This window comes from Oryctolagus cuniculus, chromosome 5 (assembly GCF_964237555.1).
Source record: "Oryctolagus cuniculus chromosome 5, mOryCun1.1, whole genome shotgun sequence".
Lineage (NCBI taxonomy): Eukaryota > Metazoa > Chordata > Mammalia > Lagomorpha > Leporidae > Oryctolagus > Oryctolagus cuniculus.
This window is the reverse complement of record NC_091436.1, coordinates 12,750,451-12,773,660: the sequence shown is the minus strand read 5'-3', so window position 1 is coordinate 12,773,660 and position 23,210 is coordinate 12,750,451. Positions and strand designations below refer to the sequence as shown.

At 49.6% G+C, this 23,210-nt stretch overlaps 1 protein-coding gene across 4 annotated transcripts in view; it reads left to right on the top strand.

Annotated features, from left to right (window-relative positions):
- SCAF8 (SR-related CTD associated factor 8) overlaps nt 1–23,210 on the top strand; it is a 247,115-nt gene that overhangs the window by 158,686 nt on the left and 65,219 nt on the right. For 3 of the 4 annotated variants that reach the window (XR_007923154.2, XM_070073358.1, XM_051855237.2), the window contains one exon: nt 11,155–12,298. The exons of the other annotated variant lie outside the window; for it this stretch is intronic. The gene's annotated coding sequence lies outside the window, so the exon portion shown is untranslated. Of the gene's footprint in view, nt 1–11,154; nt 12,299–23,210 lie in introns of those variants that run through there. 4 annotated transcript variants of the gene reach the window in all.

Below are 23,210 nucleotides of genomic sequence, written 5' to 3'. Positions count from 1 at the left end.
ATAAGTAAATGAGTAGACACCATAATTAAAATGCAAGTCCTTTGTTTCCACTCAAACACCCACTGTCAACACTGTTGAGGCCCCTGAGACATGCATGTGCGTCCTGGTCAGGGCAGAGCAAGCCCATGCTTCGTGAGGGCCGTCTCCCTGCCCTGGGCCCTCGAGTTTTATTTCCTTTTTCAGTGGTGGTGGGTTGCCTCCTGCCTGTGCCGTTCCTCTGCGCACCGCCCTCTGGTGCCCTGCCCTATATCCGCATCCGTCCAGCTACTACAATGCAAAGTGTAGATACCTTCTCCAAAGAGCTGCTCTGTTCGGTCTCCTGGGAATTGTCCCGAAGAGTAGGCTGCAGAAAGGGAGAGAGATGCTGGCCTTGTCCTAATTCCAGAGAGAACGAAAAGGCAATGAGGTCGCTTTAAGATGATTTTCTCACCTGGGCTCGCGGGCAGCACAGACCTAACAGTGGATAACAGAGCCCTTGGTCAGGCTAGGTTCATCCTGCACCTGCACGCTCCGCCCACCCAGCCTGTAGTTAGACCATAACCTTCAACAACCACAGTGAGACGGAACCCGACCCAGGGAGGGATGTAGAGCGGTAGGGAGTGACCTCTGTGGGGGAACACAGAAGGAGCGGAGAAGTTGGGTGCAAACGTTGGCCCTGCCTCCTCCCAGCTGCAGGAATCAAGGAGGTGACCTAACTGGGCCTGGTCCTCGTGGTGAGAGGGGATTAGCGGCAGCTGTGGGAAGGCCCGAAGCAGGGCTGAGGCAGAGCACCTGGTGCAGGTGAGACATCCGTGTCCTCCCGCCTCGCCGCAGGGATAGGTTGACGGTCAGACTTGGCTTCACCAGCACTGTGGCTGCCAAGTTCAAGCTGTGCTGTCAGAAAAGGGAGAAGTGGCCTTGGATCAAGTCATCCCAAGAGCCAGAAATATTTTCTCTGAAGTTGCCAGCAAGGACACAGCAGAGGCTTTGGGTGTAGCAGGCGGTGGGAAAAGTAAGTAGCAGTTCCTTCGCAAGACATGAAAGAGAGGCCTGAATTGTGAACTTTGGTGAATGGGCCGTGGCTCAGAATGAACGGAATTGTCTCGTTGTGTAACACTTTTTTTTTTTTTTTTTGACAGGCAGAGTTAGAAAGTGAGAGAGAGAGAGAGAGAGAGAGAGAGTCTTCCTTCCGTTGGTTCATTCCCCAAATGGCTGCTACAGTCGGCGCACTGCGCCGATCCGAAGCCAGGAGCCAGGTGCTTCCTCCTGGTCTCCCATAGGGTGCAGGGCCCAAGCACCTGGGCCATCCTCCACTGCACTCCCTGGCCACAGCAGAGAGCTGGCCTGGAAGAGGGGCAACCGGGACAGAATCTGGCACCCCGACCAGGACTAGAACCCGGTGTGCTGGCGCCGCAAGGCCATTAGCCTAGTGAGCCGCGGCGCCGGCAGCACTTTCTTATCCGTAGTTTACAGTCAGGGCTGTGCTCCGGTTGTCCTGGGACCTACTGCAGTTCTGCTTTCTTAGTTCTGTCTCCCCGCCGAGCCACTTAAGCCAGGAACACCCAGCCCTGTCCCGGCTCGTGACCCTGCTCTGTAGCCCTTGTGCGGATGGTGCCGGGCGTCAGCTTCCACTGGGTCACGGGGAGCCCACGGGCCTCACCAGCTTGTGTGTCACTTGGTGCACGTGATAAATGCACCCACAACTCAGAGCTTGAAGAAGAGTACAGAGGCAGAGGTGTCGTCCTGGGAGGTCTCTGGAGGCCTCGGGTGGATCCGTGGGTAGACACTAGCGGCCCCTAATTTGAACCAGCTCATTGGTAGTGCTTAAAATCCTATCAGAATGCACCTTTCCAAGCAAAAGTTGTGTAGATGCCGTCAGTGGCTTGCCAGACTCCCACTCAGGCCGTGCAGACAGGGCCCCCTAAAGGCCTGGTCGAGCCTGACTAGCATTCCTGATTCCAACATTTATGGTTTCAGCAAGTCCAAGCCAAATCTGACACCTGTAGTGTTTTTTTTGACAGATAGAGTTAGAGAGAGAGAGAGAGACACAAAGGTCTTCCTTCCGTCGGTTCATCCCCCAAATGGCCGCTATGGCTGGAGCTGCGCTGATCCAAAGCCAGGAGCCAGGTGCTTCTTCCTGGTCTCCCATGCAGGTGCAGGGGCCCAAGCACTTGGGCCATCCTCCACTGCCTTCCCAGGCCATAACAGAGAGCTGGACTGGAAGAGGAGCAGCCAGGACTAGAACCCGGCGCCCACATGGGATGCCAGTGCCGCAGGCGGAGGATTAGCCAAGTGAGCCACGGCGCCGGCCCCTGACCTGGAGTTTTGCTGAGGCACAAATGTGACCTGCAGGGCCAGGTGGCCGGGGCGCATCTCTGAGCTGGTGACCGCCATCATCCTCGCATCCCCTCGGCCCCTCTGACGCATCACTGAACGCTGATTTTTAGAGGGAGGTTCCGTACTGTAGTGGGATTTGCTGTTCACCTGAGATGTGTCCCTCGCAGACGTCTAAGGGTCTCTGTAAAAAGGTACAGGGCTCCAGACAGGTGGGTGAGGTGCACGTGCCCTGCCCAGGAGAGTTGTGAGCCGTGTTCTGGGACGCTCCGTGCCACGTCACCTTGGGAGCATTTGATGGAATTCTGCGTGGAGTATAAAGGCAGCGCACAGCAGGTTCCCAGACACCACAAAGGGAGAGATTTACTTACCCTAAATCCTCCAGAGCGTCTGAGAAATATGATTGCAAAAAGCCCATGTTTGGTTTGGTTTTGTTTGATTTTGTTTTTAAATTGAATCGTATTCTGTTCTGCACTTTGGGATCTGCCAAGCACCTGTTCCTGTGACTGCTGTGCTGATAGAAGAGAAAATCTATTAGTGGCTCATTCACGTGGAGCATGTTTGGAGTTCTCTGTCATCTTGTTAACATATGACACCATGCCTTCCCGCAAACTGTTTTTTTTTTTTTTTTAAGACATGCAATTCAAGTATGGTCTTTCATCAACATCACAGTTACTGCTGTTTAACTCCCAGGCTCAGCGGCTGGTAGGCATGCTGCAGGGGGCAGGAGCTCAGGAGAGCCTGCCCACTTGTGGTTGAAGGGTAAACAGAGCCCTAATGCTTTTGCTGCCTCTGCACTGTGCCCACTTTATGGAGGTGCAGCCCCGCTCCTGTCCAGTCCCGTGCTGAGCACAGGCGTGCAAGACTGTGTGAAATGAGAAACATGCATAAGTCAGATTAGCTGTTGAGGCAGGCTTGGAAGCAGTTGGTGCTCATGCCACTCCAAATGCACGTGATGAATAGTCGTCCTTCTCTTCTTGTATTTTCACTAGTATTTCTTTTTATTTGTATTATTATTTTAACAGCCAGTTCCCACTTGACAAAGCATCTGCATGAGAAATGAAGAAGTGAGTCCCCTGAGAGAGGCACCTGAGCCTGCTGGCCAGCCTGGGTCCCTGCAAGTTCCCCTGGCTCTGCCCCTCCTGGGGTAGGCGGTCTCCCAGAGCCCACGGTGGCTGGTCCTGTCTCAGAACAGGCGTTCTCCCAGAGCCCACCATGGCTGGTCCTATCTCAGAACAGGTGGTCTCACAGGGCCCACGGTGGCTGGTCCTGTCTCAGAACAGGCGTTCTCCCAGAGCCCACCGTGGCTGGTCCTGTCTCAGAACAGGCGGTTTCCCAGAGCCCGCAGGTGGCTAGTCCTGTCTCAGAACAGGCGGTTTCCCAGAGCCCACAGTGGCTAGTCCTGTCTCAGAACAGACAGTCTCCCAGGGCCCACAGTGGCTGGTCCTGTCTCAGAACAGGTGATCTCCCAGAGCCCACGGTGGCTAGTCCTGTCTGCAAACAGGCATTCTCCCAGAGCCTGGTCCTTTCTTGGGGCAGGCAGTCTCCCAGAGCCCGCAGGTGGCTGGTCCTGTCTCAGGTTTCCCAGCACTCCCTTTTCCTTTGGACTCTGTTTTCCGGCATCTGAGAAGAGTGTGCGGCTTGTCATGGCCCTGACGGAGGCATGTCAGTTCTCTGCCACTCATTCAGTTAGCAAATTAGCTTCTGCAACTATTAAAAAACTAGCATCTGCTCGAATGGGCAGCCATATAGCCTCTCCAATTCAGTGGTGAAGACAGCTGAAGATGCCAGATTGAGTTTGCTTTCAGCAAACTGGATATATGAAAATCCAAAATGATTTTAAATGTGATTGTGCACTTCTCAAACAGCTCCTTTGCCTTACGAAAAAGAAAAGAGAAAGAAATCAGCAATAGGATTTCTTTAAACACAGACTTCTCCCAGTGCACCAAAAATAAGATTTCATTAATGTCCTAGCAGGAGTGGGGAACCTTTTTTCTGCCAAAGGCAACTTGGAAATTTATAACATTATCAGCTTAAAAATTACTCAGCTATAGATTTATTGAACTTTGAGTCCTGCCTGTGGTTGCCTTGGCAGGGTCAGACCACGTGATTTTGTGGTCCTTATATGGCCTGCAGACTGGACGTGCCCCATCTGTTAGACCATGCTTGGAGCCTCCAGAAAACATTGGAAGGCAGTGAGTCATGCGGCCTGCCATGCATTAACGTCACAGTATATCTGCTTTTGGAAACCCAAAGTCAAACTGTGTAACCTTTAAGCCAAAAGGAGGGCTGTCAGAGCAAGCCCTCACGCAGAATCCATTGGAACTTAGCATCAGCCCAACCTAAGGGACTCCACACGGTGGAGCTGAGCCCATGGCCAGTGGGACCAACGTCTCAGGCTGCCTCACCTGGTCCATCTAAAGCGGTTAAGGTTCAGCAAGTAGTCTTTGGTCTTCCAAGATGTGAATGTCATTCAGTATCATTTCCCTTTGACTCATTCGGTCCTTCATGCAAGGGTACCATGCCTAGGAGTCAAGATCTTTCAAAATCAAGTTCAGACCTTGGCTTTGCTCTTGTGGAGCCTGCAATCTGGTTCCCAGCTGTAAACCTGGCAGTGTGTCATCAGGTAGGTCCTAGAAGGGCGCCTTCATCACCTGTTCTTTTCCAGTCTCTTACTGCTTCTTACACTGTCCCCCAACCCCAAAGTTCAAGGTGTCGAAGTCCTGACCTGCCAGGGCCTGTGCAGCCAAAGATAGCTCACCCATGTGGCAAAGCTTGGGTACAGATCTCTGAGCATTGTGAGCATAAGTTCTTGGTTTTTCTCTTGTCCCTTGACAGGAGCGTGATGTTGGCTTTGTTTTGAATACAGGTGTTTTGGTTCTTACTTGCCTGTGATGAGCTTCTCCTGTGACAGGAGTGGCCCAGAGAGAGACAGAGAACACTGGGAGGTGGGGGTGGAAGGAGGAGGTGTGGTTGGTTTTGCAGGCTGGGGAGCAGGGTGGAGAAGGGCGCATCCTGACTGCAGTGGCCAGGAGGCGTGGGCACTGGCACCGTGATCCGTGGGGAAGGTGGGAGGTCGTGGCCTGCTTCATTCTCTTTCCATCACGGAGGAGCTCACGGTCGAGGAAAGGGGGAGGAGATGATGGGAAGAGGCACAGAGGGAGGAGGACGGGGTCTGGGCTGCCAGGGAAGAGCCTTCCAGAGAGAGGGAGCCGGGAGCTTCAGCCTGTGACACCAGGCAGGAGCGAGCACCTTTGCTGCCCGCCTCCGTCACCAGGGCTGCCTGAGACCACGGCTGCTGGAGGGAGAAGAGCGCTCACGGCCTCAGTGCTGGCATTCACCTCCGTCTCACGGCTGAGGCGTCACAGCGTTGCAAACGCAGTGTGTCTGATGCCACAGTATGGGCTTGCTGGGGGGGTCAGCCAGGCCCTGGGACCCTGAGCCTCCGTCCACCAGCTCACCCGTGGTGAACTCCAGCACCTAAGGAAACAGCTCAGTCCTCTGTCATCCAGAAGTCTTCGCTGTGTTTGGAACGTTAGTGGCCAGTGACGTAATTCCTGAGGGTATAGTATCTGAGATATTCGAGTTACATGAATAAGGGACATTGTAGGACCAAGAGGCAAAGTGTCACCTTGATTCACAATCTTTGTATGGACCTGAGCGAATGTGGAACCTCTGAGCTTGTTCCGAGAAGTGTCCTCAAGATGGAAATGGTCATCTTGTCCCTTGTGTTTCTGGGGTTCTATTTTGGCCCTGATTCGATGCCTCTTTTCTTTTATAGTAGAGTAAGTAGCTTCTTTGGGAACCCTCAAAGGTTGCCTGCAGGGTGTGCGTTTGAACGTGAAGCAGGGAGTGTGGTCTCAGCCTAGCAGAGCAGCACTGGGCAGCTCCCATGTTAAGAGTGAATGCCCCTGATAGGAAATGATTGCCACTATTTTATTCCAATTATTCTTAGACTCGATTCTTGGAAAGCCATGCCTTCATATCGTTGTAATCCAGTGGGACTGAGCTCCACACACTTTAAGCAGGATTTTAACTACAGAACAGTAGCAAATTACGTGAACTTGCATCTACACACACGGACACTTGCGGGCCTGTGCCAGCCGTTCTGTGCCCGTGTGGGTGGACCAAACCTATCCGCTGGATGAGGCAGGTTGGGGCCTGCCATCCACTGGTACCTCGGCGCCTTCTTTTCCACACGGCAGGGCAGGCTGGTGAGGCTTGGGTCTGAATGCATGCTGGGAAGGACCTCACACATCCTGAGTCCTCGCAGCTGCTGCGCCACCTTCCTTTGGGCCCACGGGTGATCCGTGGAAGCGGTCACCCCTGTGCAAACATTCCTCTGGCTTCGTCATCACACACCTCTGCGCTTTGTGCAGAATGGAGCGGTGGAAGATGTCAGAATCCCAGTCCTCTGCTCAGCTGATCACTGGCAGCTCTGAAAAGAGATGTAAAGGGTTGGGGGGAGCCGTGAGGCCTAATTAAAGAGGGCCGGAGCCTCCCTGTGTCTCCACCTGGGGTCCTCTCTTTCTTTGCTTTCTCCACCCTAATTTAGAAATGACAGCCAGCCGATAGTCGTTTGCCAACCAGTGAAGGAGGGAGTCAGTGCTGTGTCAGTCCCTGCGGCTGGGCTGCATTGGCGTGGCCCGGGCCTCCCTGCGGTGCTGGGCATGGCTGAGGCCTCTTGCACAGCAGGACCCCAGGCTCTGCTGCTGCTTTGTTCAGGTCTCTGGGGGAAGGCCTGTCACTCTGGAATCCAGCACACTTAGCTTGAAATCCAGTCTTTGGCCGGCGCCGCGGCTCACTAGGCTAATCCTCCGCCTTGCGGGCGCCGGCACACCGGGTTCTAGTCCCGGTCGGGGCGCCAGATTCTGTCCCGGTTGCCCCTCTTCCAGGCCAGCTCTCTGCTGTGGCCAGGGAGTGCAGTGGAGGATGGCCCAGGTGCTTGGGCCCTGCACCCCATGGGAGACCAGGATAAGTACCTGGCTCCTGCCTTCGGATCAGCGCAGTGTGCCGGCCGCAGCGGCCATTGGAGGGTGAACCAACGGCAAAGGAAGACCTTTCTCTCTGTCTCTCTCTGTCCACTCTGCCTGTCAAAAAAAGAAAAAAAAGAAAGAAAGAAATCTAGTCTCTGCCACCTGGCTTCTAGGTTTGTCATCGTGGCCACGTCGTCTAAACTCTCTGACCCTCAGTTTTCTCAGCTGCCAAGTGGGATTGATGAATATACATGGATCTTCAACAGATTCGTGGAAAATGCATATTATGAAAAACTTGTGGATTTCAAAACTATTTGCACTTATAAGCTTGTTCTTTTTATTTTTCTAAATTCTAACTTATTTAAAAGGCAGAGAAATAGAGACTTCCTATCCACTAGTCCACTCCCAAATGCCCACAATAGCTGGGCAGGGCCAGGCTCAGTCCAGGTTCCCCACAAGAGCAGCAGGGCCCAAGCACTTGAGCCACCAGCTAATGCTCTCCACGGTGCACATTAGCAGGAAGCTGGACTTGGAAGCAGAGCCGGGACTTGAACCCAAGCACTCCCACGTGAGATGCAGGTATCCCAAGCAGCATGTTAACCACTGTGCTGAAAAGCCTGTCCCAATAAACTTAACGTTTTAATTTCATTTTCCATGAACTGTTTGAAGTCTGCTTTTTTTTTTTTTTTCTACTTTGCCAGACTGGTTAGCTCAACCAGAGATGTTGTCACAAATTACCTGGCAGCCCAGGCTCCCAGTCGGCCACTCTGTAGAAGGACCACCTTCCTTCCCATGTGCCTTCGTGGAGTCAGTCTTATAAAACAGTGACTGTAGTGACCTGTGCTTTTCCACACTCAGGATACTTGTGGCAAGTGCATCATTGACAGCAACATGTGATGCAGAAAACTGGTCCCAAAACCTTGAGTTTCCTGCAGGTATTACTTCCCCCTCCAGGCACTGCTGCTTCTCTGATTTGTTTAAAAAACAAACCGAAAGTCTTATCTGCTGCACCATGTTTCCACTGTAGGGTTTTTGACCTTCCATTCTTTGTGTACTGACAACTCCTGTCCAGTATCACCGGGGATCGTGACCCCTGACAGCGGCTTCTTACGGGGTTTGGAATGAGCCCTGCCGTTTGTGGTGTCCCTCAGCGTGGCTCCCTGGAGCAGCAGGGGCTGTGTGGTTGTGAGCAGGCTTTAGATGCAGAAGCTCCTGCTGGGTGTGGTGCCACAGGTGCGGCATTCAGAGGCGCTTCTGCTCAGTGGTCCAGCAGGTGCTGAAGTGATACACACAGAGAAGAAACGGGAACTGCGGACTGGAAGCTCATCTGGGGGTGGGTGGCACAATGGCTGGAACACCTCGTGGAACCCTGTGTCCCACATCCGAAGGCCTGGGCTCAGGTCTCAGCTCCAGTCTTGATTCCAGCTTCCTGCTAGTGCGCACCCTGGGAGACAGCAGATGATGGCTAGAGCACTTGGGTCTCTGCTATCCACGTGGGTGGCCCAGATTGAGTTCTGGCTTGGTGGCTTTGGCCTGGCCCAGTCCCAGCCATTGCAGGCATTTAGGAAGTGAGCCAGCAGATGCAATTGTGCTTTCCTCCTCTGTCTCCAGCTCGAAACTCCACTCTGCTGTCCCCCCTGTGGCAACGGGCATGGCACTTAGAACCTCAGTTTTCTGTCTGTGGAGATGGTTCTGGTGTTGCAGGGCCTTCTTTATAAAGCACTTAACACAGGATGCGATGCAGCGGAGATGGAGAATAAGAATTAATGTGTTCATGAACCTGCAGGGGTAGGAGCAAGAGGCAGCATGTGAGGAGGAATAAAACAGGCCTGGTTGCCATTCCCGGTCTGGACTGGCCTGCTCCTGGCCCTGACCAGGTCGCCGAAGCGGCCCCATCTCAGCTGCCGGAAGCCGGGTCCCCCATTGTAAGCACCCTTGCAATAGATGCTGCCGCACCCGTGCTCTCCTTGCTGTCTCTGCACTGTTCCTTGCTTGGGGACTTTTAATGTCCACCTTCTTCAGAGATGGATCATGTCACATGCCATGAGGCACTTAAGAAAACCATGGTCATAGAAATACTTGTCAGGATTCCATAATAAATGTTATAGACTGTTTGTTTCAAGTTCCTTGTCAAGACAGAAGTACTTATTTCTCTTATTTGGCAACAAAGAGCCAATGTGGTCTGTGTTGGACAAATCCTTGTGTGTGCGTTTGCTGACCGCTCTCTGTCCCCACCCCATAACTGGAGCAAATCTAGTTCTTTTTCTTTCTGTTTCCCGTGGTGGCCTCTGTGCCTTTACCACAGCCCTATCCTGTTAGAGGCTGGCAAATCTGATCTAGATTTAAGACCAGGGCTCTGAGCGCCCACAGACTGAGGCTTCGCTATCTTGCATGGATAGCTTGTAAGTCAGCTTATAAGTTCTAAGGATAAACTATTAGCAAAACACTTAGAATAGCTCAAAGCAATCGATAGTCTTGGTGCCGCTTTTGGATCAGTGTGGATCACTGATGCCTCTCACATAAGCTGTGTCTGCGTCTGCCCCTGTGCCAAACCACGGTAGAAAGATGAAAAAAATTACCCACCATTGTACTTGTCCTGGGTGACAACTAGAATGCCTTAAAAATAAGTGATAAAATAACATGTCATGGTACAATATAGCATAATATAACTAAAAATGGTTGTTTTTGTGTTGTCTGAGTTTTACCAGCCACAGAGGCATAAAGATCAAGTCAAAAGTGCTAAGTACAGTCTTTCAATTATTGCGATTTTTGTGTTTGTATTGGTAATGAGAACTAACCATCCAGAATGTCTGAATATTTAGCCTAATTCCCGGATGTGTCTTTGGCAGCTGTGACAAAAATCACAGGAAATTTCCTAGTCCCAATGCATTATCGGTTTAACAGAGGTGTGATGAGGCAGCTCAGCATCGTGGTGAGAAGCTTCAGTTTAAGTGTCAGGTTTTCTGGGTTGAGGTCCCATGTCTGCTCACCAGATGTGTGTCTTGGTAAAGATAGTTGACATAGTTACTTAAACTGGTCCAACTAGTTGAATTATATGATTCTTACAGAATGCTTCCATGTTATGTGTATTGATGTATTTTTTTTGGCTTTTATATGATTATTCTTAATTTAAGAAAGCCAGCAAGAACCAAAAAAATGAGACTTATCAGACCTCAAGATGGCAAGAGGTATAAAAACCTGGAAATGGGTATTTTCAGAATCTTACGTAGTATTATCACACTATCACTTAAGAAGAATTTAATTGATTTCTGAGACTAATGGATATTTTGAGATTTCTCCGCAAGTTCAGCCAGCTCTTAGTACTGGGCTGAACCAGGACCACAGCCACCACCCCTCCCCACCCCCACCCCCAGGTGTAGGAATTTGGAAAGCCTGACCCTTGCCACGGACCAAAGTGGCCGTACCTGGTTGTGCTCTGTGAGGAGCTGTGACGGCTCATGGACCCATTAGAAGTTAAGTGTTGGTGGCCTTTTTTAAAGACATCGTCTGTTGAAGTCCTGTTAGGCTGCATATTGAAGGACACGAGCCCAGCAAGCTTAGGGGTCTGCATTAGTTACCAGCAGAGTGACATCCGGAGCCTGGGGTCGCCACCTCCCAGGACTGGGCTCTCTCCTGGCCTCAGGAGAGAAATGGCCCCTGCATGTCCTAGTCTCCCTGAAGTCCCGGAAGAAGACATGGCACTCTAGAGAACAGAAATCCATCAAACATAGAAACATTGGCTGTGGTATTGACACCGTCTCTTCTTTAGGAATGATCTTGGAAAAAAAAAAAAAAAGAAAAAAAAAACTAAGAAAAGTTATTCCGTTGACCGGTGATGACCAGTTATTGTTCCTTTTGTCAACAGGCAAGATGATGCATGAAGTCCGGGCAGCCTCCCGTGTCCCAGGCCTTGTAGAAATAAATGACGTGCTTCAAAGTTCTAATGTGCATCACATCGGATCTTGTTTAAGGAAGCGTTAAAAGGAACCCGCCGTTCCCTATTGAGAAGGCTGTGTGCTCTCAGGCGTTGTTTGTGATTGAATCCAGAGGTTGCAAGCATGCCTCCCTGTATTACCTGTTGGAGCAGGTTTAATTTTATAAATTTTAAACACAAACTCTGTGAGTTTCTAGTTCATAATTGTTCTTTTTGAGGATCCACTCAGACGAACAGTATTGCATCTGTAAGAGATACACACTTCCACAGGACCAGGATTGGCTGGAGTATCAGTGGCAAGAAACTCCATCTGTAGCGTTGTCCAGTCCCAGTGACAAAAGGAAGGATGGCAAGGAAGGCCTTCAGGGAGAGAAGCCGGTGTTGTGTTGCAACTACAGATTACCAGGATCATAGCTTTAGCCCACCAGGGCTGTGGTCTCCAACATGATACGCATAGACTGTGGAGGTCTTGACTGTCGGCTTTTGTCCATTATTGTTAGTTATCTCCTTGGATGCTCTCAAACTTTTGAAAATCTTATACTTTCATTTAAAAAACAAACAAACAAAAACTTAATGCAGCTTTGAGAAAATCCAGGAGCCAGAATTGTCTTCCAGGTGTTTCACTCCAGTCTTCCTGTCCTGTTATTATTACAAATAGCAGGTGCCCAGGTGGTTGACCAGAAGCCTTGAGGGAGAGTAAGGAAATGACCGTGAACAGACAGATGGCATTGTATCGTAAACATACTTTATAAGTACATTTCTTATTAGCTTCGAATTCAGGCAGAGATGATTAAAATGTTGCAAGTATCCAGACCAGGATCTGTGTTTTGGAAATCTATCAGTATTCACAATACCTGCAGGGGAGAAAAAAAATTTACAAAAACTCAACTCAAGTATGAGCACTCATTTCACCCAAAAGAATATTTTTATCATTCTTTTATTCGTTTTGGCTCTGTCAAAAATTAAAGTGCTTGGAATGCTGTAGTCTGTGGTCTCTTGAAATTTAATCAATGAGAACCTAACACTTTCACAGTATGCTGTCACTTTGGACATTCATAATAAAAACTGAAACTAATTTTGGTTGTTAGTCATTTATTTTGCTTTGTAGCTTAGTGCATCTTTGGTGGCTCAGCTTTGCCTCGCGGTCGAGCGGTTTGTGTCGCCATATCGACAGATGTAGAGAGATTTCCAGCCTGTCACTCTCTCTCTGATCACTGTGGTTGTCTCTGTTTGAACAGCCCCTTTTCCTGTGTTTCGTTGAACTTTTTGAAAGCCAAAGTCTTTTTGAATATGCCTTCTACAATACAGATTAAAGATAATTTCTGAGGATCGTCCCTAAGCTTTTTTGGGTTTCTGGCTGTATTTTCTATCAAATGGATTATAGTATATTTTGAATATAATATATATTTAAGGGTACTTTCATGGAAAATGGAACTGAAAGATGCTTATTTTGGTGCAAAGCAATTTTGAAATCCATGCATATGAGGGAGAGTCTTCAAAAATTTGTAAAAATGCGTACTATAAAAAAGTATGCACGGATTCTCTATTAAATAGAAAGCCGAAGAAGGCTCTGGTAATGTAGTGGCAGCTACGGGCTTTTTGGTAGCACTGAGTTTGGACTCTCCGCCCAGTGTGGTGGAATACTGTTTTGTGCATTCCATCATACTGTAATAAGGGAAAAAAAAAAAACTTCATAGAAATCCAGACACGAACGCCTGTAGTGAGCAAATAGATGTTGCCTGCCTCTTCTGCCAGATTGGATATGGCAATAAAAGAGAAGCTCCCTCTCTATTCTTCTGTAGGCAAACCTGCAATTGGCAGATACACCACCCTAATGGCTCCCACGGCTCCCACCCAGTCATTCCCCTCTGAAAAAGGAGCAGTGTAGGTTTAGGATTTGAAGCTTTTAAATTGGAATAAAATCAACAGGAGGTTCTGAGGTGCTTCTCAGTGGTGGGGTGGGAGGAGAAGAGAGAAGAGGAACCTGGGAAAGGGGCAGGTTGGGCCGCAGTTCTTTCCTAGGACTCAGGTGCCCCCGTGTGCCCGTCTGGTAGGGGAGCAGGACAGCCGCCCGCCGGGGGTGGGGGGGGAGCAGAGGTGGGCGCTTTGTTCTGGCATGAATCCCCTTTTCCCAAGCGTCTGGCCGGCTCTTTGTGAGTCGCCATGAATATTTAACAGTCCATACTCTTCCCATCCCCAGTCAGAGGCAGTGGAGAGCTCCCAGGAGCCACAGTGCTCTAGGGACTTGTAACCATTTTGAGTCGGCTTTACAAACAGCATTAGATGACGCTGACAAACTGAAGCTACTGGGTACGTGCACAGCTAGAATTCTTAGCTGGATTGTTTGGCTTTGTAAGGAATGCTGCTGGCCTCTCACTTGGATTCCGATACACAGATCACGTTCGAATGAGATGGGTGGTCGTTTCTTGGTGGTTCATAAATTGTTCACTGGGGTGGGAAGAATCCGTTTCAGAATGGCTTCTGCTGAAGATTTGCACAAAGATGACTAATTTTTTCCGAAGCAGTCTGTGTGTGAGATGGTTTAAGAGGAGAAGCAGTGAGGAAGTGAGTCGTTTGATAATTCACAAGAAACTCCTTCCCCGCATTACTGCTTACCTAACTCCTCCATTCCTCATCTGTTTATTAAAATCGGGAGCTGCACGCACAGCGGGGACATCAGATCCATTCACTCTTACAGCTCAGTGCTCTCAGGACTGCTGACAGATCCTAGATGGCAGCCTGGCACAACCAGACAAGTTCAGTTCCTGTTCCATAAATAGTCAGTGTGTCTTTTTAGGATCTGTGAGAACTGTTTACTATTATTTCTTCTGAGGCACACATCTCTTTCAAAACATTTTATTCATATGTCATAGAAAGAGTACTCATGAACTATAAAGGAATTAAAATGAAGCCCATTTTCATGCATTCTATGTAACTGCAAAAATGAATGAATTCCAATCCAACAGATTACAAACAGAGCAAATACCTGTTATTATAGGCAACTGTAGGAGAGAAGATTGTAAACTAGAAAAACCATGCATGCATTTTATTATCTTAACCTTTTATTAATATGAGTTAAAGTACCAGTCTCAGATATATCCTCTAAAAAAATGTCATTCCTAAAATTAACACAAATGTTAAAGTCCACTGGTGGGTCCTGTAGTCCTAGAAACAAATGTGAATTTCAGGCAGCTGGCAATTGGCTTGAATGACCAGAGCTGAATCCGAATGCACCTTGTATAGCTTTGCCCAGTTGGTCACGGGTAAGGAGAATAGTGTTATTGAGTGGAAGCAATGTGACTCAAAAGACATTTTTAAACAAATCATATTATTATTATTAACTCAGAGAAAGTTCTCACCCATTAGTTCACTCCCCAAATGTCCACAACAGCCAGATCTGGGTGATGGGGAAGCCATCTGGAGCTCCCATATGGGTGACAGACACCCAAGAACTTAAGCCATCACCTGCTGCCCCCCAGGGTATGCATATTGACAGGAACTTGGAATCAGGAGTGGAGCTAGGACTCAAACGCAGGCACTTCCCTGTGAGAAGTGGGATCCCAAGAAGTGTTTAACCGCTAGGCAAATGCCTCTTGTCTCCCCCTACTTTATGTTATCTTAAAGGACCCCTCCCCCACGGTGAGTGGCAACGATATTGAAAGGTGTCAAGAGGCAAAGGGTCACAGCAGTCAGGCCTAGAAAGGTCCCTCCCACTTCTCATTGCATTGTTCCTAACCTTTCATCACCATGAGAAAAACAAAACATAAAGCTAATGAGGAAAAGGACGTAACTTACGGGAGCAATGTCCATGCTACCAGCAGTTTTATTTGCCCTAGTGGTTTTAAGTGCAAGTACACACCCACTCTTCATGGCGCTGGAGATCAGAAGCAGAGCCACAGTCCCAAAGATGAGCCCTGGCTAGGAACTGCCAGGAAGAACACAGGGACCGAGACGCCAGCATTCCTGGCTTCTGCAGCAAGAGCTGGGGACCTGCCAACCAGAAAGCCATCCCCAGGCCCTCCCCCACCTGTGACCAGCTGGCCACAACCCAGTCTTGTCCTCTCCATGCTACCTGACTGCAGCTCTGACTTTGCTTTTATTACAGTGTTACAAACCTGTCTCTTCCTTTATCTAACATGTTTATTTTGTGTTTGCTAAGGGCCCAGCCCTGTGCTTGAGATCAGAGATGGAATTGCCAGTTAAAATGATACCTGTGCGTGTTATTAGCATCCATATATTATGAAGCAAGACAGCTGTGTCTTGAATATTAAACAGAAGAGAAATACAAGAGAGGTTCATAGTGCTGCAAGGAAATCAGAAATTGAGGTTAAAAATGGCTAATTTGTTAATAGTTCAGCATTCCACTATCAAAAAAACAAAAAACAGTTCTTACTATAGCTTACCCTTTTGCTGTTTTCAAGCCAGTAACATGTTGCTGGTTTTATATGGATGTAAGAATCTCAGGATTATGTTCACTTAAAAATAGTGAACCGTTCCTATTTAAACTGTAGCATGTTCAGCTGATTTCAGTGGCCTGGTGGCAAAGACCCCCAAAGCAAGATTCCACAAATAGCGTTCTCCATTTGGACATTTCGCCCAACAGCTCCTAAGCAGGATTTCCGAGCCCCTAAGCATTAGCAAAGATACACCTCCTACCACAATGAGGGCAGCTGTCCAATTTGACATAAGAACTGATAAGTTTCAACTATACATGGATGAAGAGAAAAACCTCAAAAAAAACGAACAAACAAACAAACAACAAAAACCTCCCTGGCACAGTGACTTTGGCTTTATGACTCTGGGGAAATTACATAGTAGAAACTCTCTCTGCCCTCGGATGACAGGAATTCAGTTTCATGAGGGTACTGTGCTATTGCTGTTTTTAAGAAGTATATTTAATAAAACAAGACCTACAGCAAGAAAGGAGATGAAACAGATAGGAATTATTCCCAGTTCACATTTTTCTTGAAATTTGTTTCATTTTCCTGGGGCCATCCTAGCCAGGACACAAGCAACATGGATGGTTTTCCCAGATCCCTGTCACAGTTAACAGGTGCACAAAAGTAGGATTGACTAAGGGTCTTCAGTTCTGTTATATCCTCCTTGGTAAAACTACTATTCAATACAAGAGAGGAAGACCAAGCCAACAGATGATCAGTGAATTGTGTGTGTGCTTTGTTTTTTAGATTGATTTTGTTTATTTGAAAAGCAGAGTTACAGATAGGAATAAATCTTCCATCTACTGGTTCACCCCCTAAATGGCCCCAATAGCCAGGAGCTTCATCCAGGTCTCCTACTTGGGTGCAGAGACCCAAGCACTCGGGCCATCTTCTGCTGCTTTCCCAGGCACATTAGCAGGGAGCTGAATTGGAAGTGGAGCAGCCCAGACTCTAACTGGCGGGCATATGGGATGCCAGCAATGCAGGTGGTGGCTTAACCTCCTGTGCCACAATGCTGGCCCCTGAACAGGACACCTTCAGCTCCTGTCTTTTTCTGAGGCAGAAGAATGATGCATCAGATCTGCGCATGGGAATGTAACTAACTGGAATATCAGATGTAGGTTAGGTTTGCTTTAGAATTTCAATGATCTCTTGAACACTGTCGACAATGCATATTCCTTATTTACCCAGATAAGTGTAAGCATGACCATCACTAGATCATTTGCTAATTATCCTTTTCAGGACTTCAGCCAAGACATAGAGAGTCTTTGTCCATTCAGCTAAAATCCTACTTACATGCTGACTGAGAGTAGGGATTCCTTAGCGTGCTTAGCTGGGCCATCCAGTTTCTCAAACCGAGGATTCTCAAGATAATATCACGATAAATCGGTTCCCAGCATGGTAACGGTTTTCCAGTGGATCTGCAGGTTTTAAGGATTTTCTATATTTTTGTTCTACCACCAGCGTGTGCAGTCACAGAAAGCCATCAGGACGTCAAGGTGCTCTGTTGAGTCTGGGTCAAACCCGTTGGAGGCAGAGCCAGTACATACAGAACCAGCTTCTCACATAAATACAAGGAGTCTTCAAGAAGTTGATGGGAAGATTCGTATTTGAAAAAAAGCCTGCATGAATTTCAAAAAAATTTGTGCAACAGAACCCTAAAATTGTTTTAAATATATTTGAGGACATAACTACCATCTGCTGACGCATTCCCCAGATGCCCACAACAGCCTAGGCCAAAGCTGGGAACTGGGTGGCAGGAGCTTGGGCGGTAAGAATCCAAGTACCTGAGCCAGTAGCGTCGCCTCCCTGGATCCAGGTGAGCAAGAAGCAAGGTACTGGGGCCAGGCTCGAACCCAAACACGCCAACGTGTGACCCGGGTGGTAGCTTTGGAATCCGCAAGGAGACCTTACACTGGGCGTCTCAACCAGTGACCCACTGGCCGGAATAAATGACAACCCCGAAACTGAACTTTGAATTTTATTTTTCAGTGAACTTTTTGGAGTACCGCATGTTCATTAATTAACTATCTACTGCTCCCAAGAGTGGAGCGAAAAGCAAACTCACCTGATAGACAGGCTCAGTGTGTTTCAATGCAGCCCTTAAATGCTGTCATTAAAAATCCGTGTCCCACTTGAGCCGCCAATGCTGTCCATCTTCGCCTGATTCTCAGCTGCTCTTGGCTTAGTCCGCCCTTTGTTGCTTTTGGATTCCTTGCTGTCCTTGTGCACTTGGGTTATTTGGGAAACAGCTACAGCTGAAGATGCTTACGGACACTTCCACAGTCATCTCCGAACTTGGCTGCGTCTTGGAGTCACCTGAGAAGCTTGCAAAACCCTGAATCGTGTGCCTTTCCCCAAAGACTGAGACTTTTAGGGTGTGTCCTGGGCTTTGGGGGGTTTAGAGGCCCCTGGGGGCATTCTAAAAGGCAGACAAGTTTGGGACACTCTGGGCTAGAGGGAAGGAAGCAAAGATTTGACCACCTGGGCCTGAATCCTAGCTCTGCCTCCTGTTGGCTGTGTGATCTGGGGCCTGGATCCCTTATCCGTAAGGTGGAGGTAATGATGCGAGCCGTTTTCTCATCTGTAAATCAAAAAGACCTTGATGTGCTTAGTGAGAGCAGGCGCAGTGGGCCTGGCCCAGGAAGGGCACTCAGGGAGTGAAAGCTACCCTGTAGCACTGAGATGGAACTAAGCGATATCAGTGTAGTGAAAACAGAAAGTAAGGTGGGTGACACACCAGGCCCTGGGCCACGAGGGATGCTTTATGTCTTGTCTGGGACAACTGAATTGTTCCTCTGCTGCTAGCTTGTTGGAAAGTGAGAGAGAACCTTCTCCCCAGAGATAAAGCCATTGTCTTCTTCTGTTTTCCCTGAGCAGGCCGGTCTGCCCGGGGCTTTGTGGACAGGATCTGCCTGTTTTGCTTACTGGACACATTGCTAATGGCAGCTGACTACAGCCCAAGTACTTCCCCAGGGACCAATGAATGGGAAGACGGAGTGGGGCTCTTTGCCTTGGGCTCTTGACCCAACAGGATCCAACAGCTGCTTTTATTCTTAATCTAATGAGTCTCTACTGCACTCCTCCAGTCCTTTAGTACCTGTTTTGCCTTCATCTCAGATAAACCAAAAGTACCTTCATTTTTAAGGAGAGAGCCGCAAGCACAGTACCTAACGGGAGGACTGTGAATCTGATCCATAGACTGGGAAGGGACAGAAAGCCTCTGGTTTTACCATCGGTGAGACGAGGAGAGAGGTTGTGGTGTGCCTGCCCCACCCCAGGCCGGTCTTGAAAAGGCAGAGGGTCAGAGCGGCAGGGGCCACACCACCCCTGGAACCAGGCTTCCCCGCTGAGAACACTCTGGTCTCGCCTGCAGCACCGTTGGCACATTGGAACTTGTCTTTGACTTTGCATTGAGTTCACAGAGAGCTTGGTAAGGGCACCGGGCCCTTTTTATCAATAAGGAAGCATGCACAAAGGAATTTTTATTTTTTAATATTTGTTTTATTTACTTGAAAGAGTTACACAGAGAGAGAAGGATAGGCAGAGAGAGAGAGAGAGAGAGAGAGAGAGAGGTCTTCTATCTGCTGGTTCACTCCCCAATTGGCTGCAACGGCCGGAGCTGCACCCATCCGAAGCCAGGAGCCAGGAGCGTCTTCTGGGTCTCCCACGTGGGTGCAGGGGCCCAAGGACTTGGGCCATCTTCTACTGCTTTCCCAGGCCATAGTACAGAACTGGATCGGAAGCGGAGCAGCCGGGTCTCGAACTGGTGCTCATATGGGATGCTGGCACTGCAGGCGGCAGCTTTACCCACTACGCCACAGCGCCAGCCCCACAAAGGAAATAAAGCCCCAGAGCAGGCGGGAGCCAAATGAGAACAGAACTCAGGTGGCGGCCATTTCCCTCCGGGCTGCTCCTGCCGGAGCCGCAGGCTCACCGGTTCACACAATGACTCCCGCCCAAAGCCGGCAGCACCAAGCTGATGCAGAAGGAGGCTTCCGTTTTCCTCAGCCGAGGTCGTTCCGCTTCCTGAGCCTCGGAACAGGGAGGACTTGCTGTAGCTGTGGGAACCCTCGCTGTTGTAACCCGCAATGGAAAAATCAGGCAGGCTTGATGGGAAACAGGCATCAGCAAAGATCCAGAGGAATTCAGGCCGGGGCGGGGGGGTGTGGGGACCGCCTACACCTGGGGTGTGGGTCTCCCTTTTCCTGTCTTTGATGTAATGTAGCTTTCCTGGGAGCTCACCAGCCGGACATGAATTCTGGCAACATGAAGGCGTTGTCCAGCTCCCTGTGAGACTCCTCGATCCTGACATGGGCGGGAACACCTCGCGATGGTGGCCAGCCAGGGCTCACCTGCTGTGGGCAGAGCAGCAGGCCGGCTGAGTTTGCAGCGGTCCTCACGGTGCCTGTGGGAGAGGTTTGGGGGAGCGGCCCCCCAGGACAGACTGCAGTCTGGTGGCCCGCAGTTCAGGCTCCGGCACCAACTCTGCCAGGAATCTCAGCAACACCATATGCTGGTGTTTAACCTTCTCTCTCTAAAGCTTTGTCTGTTGCTTATATTGTGGGAGTAAAGGGGAAAAGAGAATACATTCTTGTTGTGAATGAATCTCACCAGCTCAGAAGGTTTTAAAACAAAAGGGAGCAGGTCTGGAATTTTCTAGAACAGCTGCTGATGAACTTCCAGGTGGCAAAACATAGAAACATAGAAAGTGTCTCTGATGTGAATTTGTGTTTTCAAACCAGCTGTTGACCTAGCCTACCATCATGGTTTCTTTGAGACAAATGCTGGAGGAATTTGGACTCCAGGAAATAAGAGGAAGCTTCAAAGACTTCATGGCAGTTGGAACTAAAAGATGGGTTTATTTGGGTGTAAAAATGTCAATATCCATGCATAGTTTCTTCATAATACACTCAAATAATCTCAGATGGTCTCATTTCAGGATTCTTAATTACACCAGCAAAGTCCCTTCCCCAAATGAGGTCTCATTTACAGATGCTGGCAGGGGTGACATGGACCTCTCAGTCCATTCACAGTCCCAAACCCACATGGCTTCCTGGTGGATTTTCCCGCATTTTCTGTCGGATGCTGATGTCCTCTGCCACACATCTGAGTGAGCCCTGGGTGGAATGTGAACTCGCCCACACCGTCACTTGACTGATGTTAGAACACTGCTGACGGTGGAATGGAACTCCAGGCAAAGGCCCCTGCGTTTGGCCGTGAAAGACCAAAAGATCCCAAAACCTGTTCCTTTCCTCACCTCTGTCGTGTTTCCAAGTCCAAACTACCATCACCTCTTCCTGAATTGTTCCAGTTCCATTCTAACAGACTGCCTGCCTCTGGCCTCCCTCCCTTCAATCCGCACCACTGTCCTCGGGCACACAAGGAGACCCCCGCGCACACCTACCTGTCTCTCTAAAGAATAAACCCAGAAGTGCCACTCTGGCCCCCCGCAGCGCTCCAGCCACACTGCCCGGCTCTGAGAGCACGAGCCACACTAGGCTCTGCCAGTGCGCCCTGCACACGGGTCCCTCTCAGGCCTTTGTCACCCAACGTGTTTCCATTCTGAAAGCTTCCAGCTCGCATCACGTCCAATAGAGGAAGTGCACCTGCATTAAATATTCGGAGTACAAATACCTTTTTGAGATTGCAGTTGGCCCTCTGTTCCACGGATCCCGTGGCTGCAGAGTCAGCTGATCCCAGATTGAAAATATTCAGAAATAAAAAACTGCCTCTGTATGGACACGTATAGACTTTTTGGATCATTATTCCCTAAAAATACAGTATAACACCACTTCCGTAGCATTTACTTTGTACTATGCATTAGATGCCATCTAGAGCTGATTTAAAGGCTGTAGATCTTCAGTCTCCCACAAGCCTGAGAAATCCTTTGAATCGAGAGGAGCCGCATTCCCCACTCCTTCCCAAAGCCGTGAGCTAACCCGTGACTCCTACATCCTGACCATGACGTTGCAACGCGCTGTGTGTTCTTTATGCTTTATTCAACACTTGCTGATTTCTGCCTTGCAGTTTTCCTTTTATATTTTGGAGACTTTTGTTTTTTTCCAAGTCTCCTGCTTTGCTCAAATGTGCCTTTGCCTGGCCAACTGCTCCTCCTCCTTCAGCTCAAACGCACCCCTTGCTGGGAGCCTCCCCGGCCCCCCTGCTGCCACGTCAGCTCCCAGCCTGACGTCACTGCCCGCAGAGCCCATCTCAGCTCCACCATCGAGGGTCTGTGTGTGCCACGCGTCGGAGTCGGGCGCGTGGCTTCCCACTGCATTTGACAGGCACCCAGTGGAAGTGCTCCAACCACCGTGCACCTTCCAGTTCTCCTGAGAAGCCCTTCTTCCCTGTCTCCTTTTCCTTGTGTTGAAAGCAAACCCAGCATCATGCATTGTCCTCTATAATGACCCAAATCCTCCTGAGGGCACCCCGTGGGGTGGTTCCTGACCCAGAGACTGCTTTCAGTCTCAGCTGCCAGGGCCCAGAGCTTCTTCCGTGAGCACAGTCATCTCGGGTCCGAGCGGATTCTTCTCCACCACCAGCCAATGGGCCGGGGCCTAGCACTTCGCACTCTCAGAGCTGACTTTGTCACACCAGGGCCCCCTTTGCCCCTGGGGATGATCCTGGGAGGCAGGGCGTGGAAAGAGCCAATCCCCTGGACAGTGACATGTGGAGCACAAGCGACAGCCACACTGGAGAGAACTCAGAACCCGCGACACAGTGAGATCCGGTCGCTCAGAGCTCTGGCTCCCGTCCGGCTGTTAGTCCCAAGAGCCTGTGAATATCGGCTTAGTCACCTCATGTCTCTGGTAGTCACAGATGTCCTTGTATTGCTTGGAATATTGGGGTCTACAAGACCTCAGAGGAACCCCAGGTGTCTCTCAATGCCAGCTCAGCTTTAGACTCGTCATCTGGAGTCTAACCTCATAAACACACTGCCAAACTTTTATCTTTTGACCATGTCCAGAAAAAAGACAGTATTTAAAAGTGACTTGACTCTCACTGAACTCTGCACACTCTCCACCCCAGTTTTGTTTTTTGTTTTTTGTTTTTGTTTTTTGTTTGTTTGTTTGTTTTTTGACAGGCAGAGTGGACAGTGAGAGAGAGAGACAGAGAGAAAGGTTTTCCTTTTTCTGTTGGTTCATCCCCCAATGGCCGCTGCGGCCGGCGCACCGCGCTGATCCGATGCCAGGAGCCAGGTGCTTCTCCTGGTCTCCCATCAGGTGCAGGGCCCAAGCACTTGGGCCATCCTCCACTGCACTCCCTGGCCACAGCAGAGAGCTGGCCTGGAAGAGGGGCAACCGGGACAGAATCCGGCGCCCCGACTGGGACTAGAACCCGGTGTGCCGGCGCTGCAGGCGGAGGATTAGCCTATTGAGCTGCGGCACCGGCCTCACCCCCAGTTCTGCTAAGAGCATGTGCCATCCCTCGAGGTTGGCTCACGGATCAGGAGAGCTGCTGCCACCAGCACTCTCACTCTCACCCCCATTTCGTTCTAGATGTTGACTGTGGGCATTGGGCAGGTGCACAGCAGGGAACAGGTGA